Source organism: Petromyzon marinus, chromosome 15, assembly GCF_048934315.1.
Source record: "Petromyzon marinus isolate PM22_M1 ecotype Great Lakes invasive population chromosome 15, UKy_Petmar_22M1.pri1.0, whole genome shotgun sequence".
NCBI lineage: Eukaryota > Metazoa > Chordata > Hyperoartia > Petromyzontiformes > Petromyzontidae > Petromyzon > Petromyzon marinus.
The window spans coordinates 6,643,162-6,650,725 of record NC_133681.1 but is presented as its reverse complement, the minus strand read 5'-3'; positions in this window follow the sequence as shown (position 1 = coordinate 6,650,725).

Here is a 7,564-nt window from a genome sequence, read left to right as displayed (position 1 = left end):
GTGACGTCACCGCCACTCAGTGGCGAATGGTGGTTGTTGTTGCTGGTGTTGGTGTTTGTGTTGTTGGTGTTAGTGTTGTGTTGTCTTGCGCGAGACTCTCATCGAGAGGACACTGATTAGCGAGCACGGCGCGAAAGTTCCCGTTTTGTCCCAATGAATGTGGTTCAATTTGACTTAAAACTTTCGTGACTGCAGGAGTTAATATCCCTGGTGCTTTCGGTAAAGTCACGTAGATAGAAATTAAAAATAATACAATTAAAAATAACGACGTTTCGATCGCAACACAAGCGGTCTTCATTAGGCGGAGAGAGAGAGAGAGAGAAAAAGATCCCCTATTCAGAAAATAAGTTTGCAGCACGAAGGACAGAGTAAAGGCGCAAACCTTCCTGTTCGGGAACATCGCGTTCCCGATGCCGTGTCCTACTCCATGACATCATGGTCGGTGTAGGTGGTGGAATAATCGCCGATTTAAAATAAAAAAAAACACAGACTTTAACAAAAACATGGCAGCCTGTCGGATTAAGAGACGTGAGATAATGGCATCTCGAGCCACCACAAGGGCTTAGCGAGCAGGTTTCTGTCTCCATACACGGTGCTGGGCCGGGCTGTTACACGCGAGCCACTGACGGCATGTTCATAAACTCACGTTGTGAGCGCAGCTGTGTCAATAAATGCGTAAAATAATATTGTAATGTACCTATGGATTGTTGCTCTTGTTATTATTATATTTGCTGCAGATTGCACAACTTAAATTAAAAATAATTAACGTAACAATGCGTGTGCTATTTCATATTTGCATAAGTATACATGTATATATATCAGCGTTATACATTTATAACTATAGTTCAGCGTCGGCATGTTGAACGGTGTACATGAAGATTGAGCAGCGACGTATTGGGCACTCTCAGCCACAGTTGTGAGGTACTGTCTTTTATTTGGTTTCTGTGCCAGTTGTGGGCACATTTATAATTTCCAGGCAGTCACTAAGGCCAGGTCGGACTTCTGTCTGCACTGCATGGGCTAATCCAGTCCTTTGTGTATGTACGTTGAACTTCTTTCGCACCGTACGTAGCCAACAGTGCCAATCCGGTGATGCAGGTGAAGGACAACAAACTAGGCTGCGCAGATAATGAGCGATTCCAAATCACAGTCCTTCGCGATTTGTGAATATTTAGATGCGTCTCACCTTGCGCTCACTGGCAGACACAACTGTGGTCTAAAGGTCTGCTAACCCGGCAATTAGACAGCGTGATAGTGTAATTTTATTTTAATGAAAATGGCTCTCTTGTAAATACAAAGGGCCAATTGTTCTCGCTTTACGATACACCCAGGACTACAAACCACACTTATATTCTATAAGCCCAAGCGTATTAAACATGCAATTTACCCAGCAGATAAATGAACTCTTCGTGGCCTGAGGCTGCTGATGAGCCCCGCAAAGTCGAAACCAGTGGTTAATCAAATGCTGCCGATTTATATACAGCAAGTCCCACAGGACCTAGAATTAGAATGCGTTGTGTTTGTTTGTGGAGATAGAGTGGACGGTCAACCAGCAGCGTTCAATGAGCACGGGTGATTGCTGATCAGCACCAAAAAAGTGAAAAACCAGTTCACACGTTGTGTGTTTAAACAACGGGCTGCAGGTAAACACGCAAAGGTGTGTGTAAGGACAAAAGTCGAGCGAACCGAACGATGTCTGACTCTGGGGAGATGCCGAATCGAAGATCTTGACTTAAAGCTTTCGTGACTGCAGGAATCCATATTCTTTGGGTCTTTCGGGAAAGTCACGCAGACAGGTTCAAAGAAAATAACAAAAAACTACGACGTTTCGATCGCAACACAAGCGTTCTTCATCGGGAAGAGCTTCGAAAGGTAAACTGTTTATAAAGGTTTGAAATGTACGTAGCACAAATGTCAGCAGCCAATGTTAGTGTGAGTGGTGGGGAGTAACCATGACGGTGGTGGGTTTTCCACCAATCAAAGGTCTGCCAAGTGAAAATTAGCATGTCAATGTAAAATCGTTGAGCGGCCTCCATGGCCAGCGCTCTGAGGTGGCTATGTTAATGTGAGAGATTAGCATGTTAATGTGAAAGATTAGCATGTTAATGCGAGAGATTAGCATGTTAATATGAGAGATTAGCATATTAATGTGAGAGATTAGCATGTTAATGCGAGAGATTAGCATGTTAATGTGAGAGATTAGCATGTTAATGTGAAAGCTTAGCATGTTAATGGGAGAGATTAGCATGTTAATGGAGATCGCAGATCAGCAACCTGGAGTTCGGCGCGCGAAGGTGGCTGTGTTCGTGTGAGAAGTTTAACCTGTTGATGTAAAATCAGAGAGCCGAAAATAACAACATCGGAAGGTGGTAGGACGGGAACATCACAGCCAGTTATGACTTAAACTGGTTGGTAACGTCCTTCCAATGATTGCTCAGTTTGTACCCATCTTACTATATTCGAAGCTTTTGTGGCTGCAGAAATTACTCTTGGGTTCTTTCGGTAAAGTCACGTAAAAAGGAAATTAACAAAATAATAATAAAATACGACGTTTCGATTGCAACACAAGCAACCATCATCAGGTACGAATGAATGAGAAAACAAACATAACAAACTTAGACATATGATGCAATACAACCCAGAGAGTCGGCTAACACAACAGTCAACATTCTACCTGGTTGATTAACCATACGAGAACCATACGAGAACCAAGCCCATATTACGACAGTGTGCCCTGTGTATGTACCTATGTTGAACTTCTTTCGCACCTACATCTACATCACACTTGCTGAATAAATATATAATCCAGTATGAAACTTTTTGTTAGTTTTGTTGTTCCATAACTTATCCGAAAATCTAAAATAATGAAACACATTCAAACTTTTAGTTTTTTTTTTTACGTGGAGAGACCCAATATGGAATGGAGGCATATTGTCATCTTACTTCTATATATTTTTTAAGGGAATCACAGAGATTAGGGTACGAACTTTAGCATTTAGCCCTTCGTTTTGTTTCAACGTGCATTGTAAATATCTGCACACGTGTTTGATCAAATCAAAGGAACGCCTCTCCACAGATGATGGTGGTGGCGGCGGTGGTGGTGCCACGGCGCTTGAGTTCTGCACAAGCCGTCGAGTGCGGCTCTTTGCCGGGGCCGCGTGCCACTGCTGATGTGAGTAGTGGGAACAGCTGGCAGCTCGCAAACAACCGAGGGACCGTGGAACGCGCTCCTTTCACACGCAGCAGCGTCTGCGGAAGAAACGCCACTCCGCCCTGCGTATACGTGCGCACACGTACGCATGTGGAACTTCTTTCGCGTGCCGTACGTAGCCGACCGTGCTAATCGGATGTGTGGGGGAAGGACAACAAACTAAACACAAAAAAGCAGCTCTACAGAAATGAGTTTGTCAATCTAGTTTATTTAAAAGCGCATAGCTCCAGTGGCTTCCTAATATCAGAAGAGCGTTCCAGACGGCCGCAGAAAAGCATCTGAAAGCGCGCGATGCGATGCCGTCATTCTATGTTAAACTTCTTTTGCGCCGTACGTAGCCAATCGTGCTAATCCGAGGTGCAGGGGAAGGACAACAAACTAAACCCATAAAGCAGTTCTGAAAAAAATGAGTTTGTAAATCTAGATGATTTAAAAGTGCATAGCTCCAGTGGCTTCCTAATATCAGAAGGAAGAGCGTTCCAGACGGCCACAGAAGCGCATTTAAAAGAGCCGCGATGGAGCAACCCTCTGTATATGTATGTTAAACTTCTTTCGCGTCGTACGTAGCCAACCGTGCTCCTTGGAGGAGCGGAAGTATGCATTTACACAGGGTAGACACGTTTGCACCAGGGTTGCCACCTCTCCTGGTTTCCCAGGCTTGTCATCTTTTTGAGGTCAGCTGTCCTTGGAATGCTGGAACGTCACAGTTTGTAAACGCCAGGTTTTTGTCATTTGTGAGGCACTTGCGACCAACCCAAGGCCTTTGGCACGTATAAGGGATCTAATTGGGGCGCTACAGTGGCGAAATGTTAACTGCCTCGCCTGGTATACAGGAGGTCGTGGGTTCGATCGTGACCCTGACGCCTGCTGTATATTTGGAGTTTGCATGTCTCTTTCCTCGTGATCGAGTGGATTTTTCTCTGGGTCCTCCGGGTTTTTCCTCCAGTTAGAATCAACACGCGTTTAGAGTGTGTCTGCTATACATTTCCACGCGATAAGCCACTTCGTTGAACAATTATTTGCGGCCAGGTCGCTTCTGAAAAAGAGCTACATAGCTCAGTGGGCCTTACCTGGTAAAAAATAAAACGTTTAATCTGTGTCCAACACGGCCAAATGTGAGAACATGTAATTAACAAAAATAAGCAGACAACACATAAAGTACCTCCACGTAGAGAAGGAGATGTACTATTTAAACATCCCATTAGCCACACGGCCTTCTGAGGAGTGGATCATTTCAGCTTCTATTCTCATTACAGGGCTATTACTGTCCGTAGAGCTGCTCTTTGTTTGCCTCACCTGCTCAACTGTTGTTATTACCATTGGAATTTTTTTTTTAATCTGCGACGCGCGTCTGGTTGTCTATTAAGGGTGCCCCGATTTCGCACACAACTTGGATCAAGGGCAGTCAATGTCCTTGCTGCCCCAAAGTCTTTGGAACCACCACCGAGTTTCATCCCTTGGCATCTCCGTCCTGCCATCTCTGCCCTCACTTAAACTGCCTCTATTAGCAAAAAAAATGCTAAAAGTTTGAGTGTGAATGCAGCTCCACAACATAATTGCTTTTATTACGTTTTATATATTTTTTTTAAAAAAATCTGTAATTGTGGAATGCTTTCATGTTGTCTGCCGGCCGAGACGCCCTTTGATTCTCAGCTCAATGGGCTTTACTCACCGGGAACACACACTGCCGGTTCTGATTCATTGGTTCAACAAGAAGCAAACTCTGTGAAAGTTTCGACATTCAGAATCCCATCAGCAAAGTGAGACGTGTTTGAACCAGTGCTGCGTGAACTGCCAAGTGTTTACGGGCTATAGTTTTGACGTAAAACCTGGAGCACAGAGGTGCCTGGTCTGATATAACTTATGAAGTAAAGTTGTTACTCACATATTTACTACTTCACCTCAACATCTAAGTCACAATAGCCATGGAGCTGTTTAACTTCGGGGCCACCCAATGCCATTGCCCCCGATGCGTACAGAGGAGAGCTAAATGTAGGTCACAGAGTGGCTACCTCATCCACTCGTCTCGACTGCAGATGAAGCACAGCTTTCACCCGAGCTCGGGAGTTGACGGCAGAGTCACAGCTTCGGCAACAGACGCTCCGTGTCCCCTTACATCGCCATCGCCCAGACACATCAGAGGAATGTGAAAACAAGAGTTTTTTTTTTTAAAGGAGTAATTATGGCTTTACTTGAAAATTATCCTGCCATGACAACGCGAGACACGCGGATCATCGAATGTATGATGCGCTTGGTAACTTATATCGATCGGAGAAAGTATTCGTTTCAGCAACAAGGGCGTTGAGAGCATCGTGGTTGATCCACGATCAATGCGGAACTCGTATCCCGGCTTTCAGGGTCTGCGCATGGAGACGCTTGAAACAAACACATTAATTTTTGTATTTATATAACCAAACAACCCGCCAAGCGTGGTGAAGTATGGTCAAACAACCTACACATTCTGCTAGGCCTGGGGGGGGGAAGGATCCGTTCAACAAGTGTACATGTTGCCGAGCGCGTCACTTACTCCTGGGCAGGCACGCCGAGACAAATTAGCCAGCGAATTAATTATGGTGCACATAGTTCGCTGGTTGATCTGCATGAGTTTTTGCCTGTGGGTCTTGCTCTGTATTGTAGCCTTTAACCCACGTGATGACGTGAGGGAATTATGTTATTGCCTGATAAAGGGGCGCCTAAGGGCAAAGTCTTTCCTCTCCTCGTGTCTGGGCGAAGTGCTCAAGAGTTGGCTGGGTTATTCTGTGGCCGAGCTGCAGCGAAGCCGGAAAGTTTGTTTACAAGACGGACAAAAATCTGCCTCTCCGCTTAACAACCAAATAATACATTTGAATGTGATCAGCCCATGGGCCTTCTGAACCATTTTTTTCCAGCAACATTTCTTTAAGCGGGTCAACTAATTTACATTGTTTTGTATTACGATATGGCGAACAATCAGCCTCCCATGACCGTGTGACAATTATTTTTTTGTATGTATTGTTCGACTAAGATGGATTACGTTTTCCATGTTAGCGTGCCTTATCTTATTTTATACTTATGTAGTGTTCGACACGGAGGCACACACTCTGGACTAGGAGGCAACACTTTTATTTGACAACTTCCCGCACGGGTAACACTTCTATATAGTAGGTGATGTGGCGAGTTAACCCTAGACGAAGACCCGGAGAAGACGAGACGCGGGACCCCGGCTTGACTCCACCGACGAGCCGAGAACACTCTCGGGACTGCCCCTTGATGCTCCTGGGCGTGGCCTCGCTCCGCCTTCGGCCACGCCCCCTTCGAGACCTTTCCCGAAGGATCTCGACCGAGCAGCACGTGGCCCGCTCAGGCGACCACGTCCTCACTTGCCCTCACTTTCCCTCTCTCTTTTCTGTAGGATTTGATTGTTTATGTACGTGATGTTTAGATTTGTGTACAAGTAATTTTAGGTGTACCTTGTAATTTTATTGTTTGTTGCGGTTGCACCCAAATCAAGAGCCGAATGGCTCTCAGGGTAAATCCTAATGAATGAAACTGAAACTCTCAGGCCATCACCAGGACTATGCCCCCCTAGGGCTGCCTGACATGCCGCACTTACTCTGGTGCTGGAGAGAGGCTCCAGACGCACAGTTACACTACTGTAACAGTAGCTGGCACGAACACCCGAGTGACACCATTTACGTCACTACACTAATGTGCCTGTAGAGTCACCGTAACCCCCAACAACAGACACTTTGTAATAATAGGGTTTTCCCCTTTTTTCTGGCAACAAAACTGAAACCTTTTTACAAGGATTCATGTCTGCATTAACCACAATACGTGACTTTACCCAAAGAACCAAAGAAGAACACAATACCTGTAGTCAAAATACAAACAAAATGCATACTATGATAATATATGCATTGCCCTTGAAACTGATTGGTCCACACCAACAGACACTTTGATGCACTCTTGAAAACTTCTCCCACGAGACTGTCAGCCTCTACAGTCGTTATTCCACAACGTGATGAGATTTTCACGAGATCACGATGATTGTTCTTCTCCCGCACCTGGTCGAGTGACTGGTCGAGTGACTGGGTGAGTCGGTGAGGGAATGAGTGGGTGAGTGAGCATGTGGGTGAGTGCGTTGTTTTGACCTGCAGTGTGGCAGTTCGACACAGTGTGAACAAAGACAGTGACTGCATCGCACGCTTTTCTGCGGCCGTCTGGAACGATCTTCCTTCCGATATTAGGCCCTTGGAGCGGTGCACTTTACAATCATTAAATTGAAAACTCATGTCTTTAGAACTGCTTTTTGTGCTTAGTTTGTTGTCCTTCCTGCCGTGGTTGGCTATGTACGGTGCGAAAGAAGTTCCACAT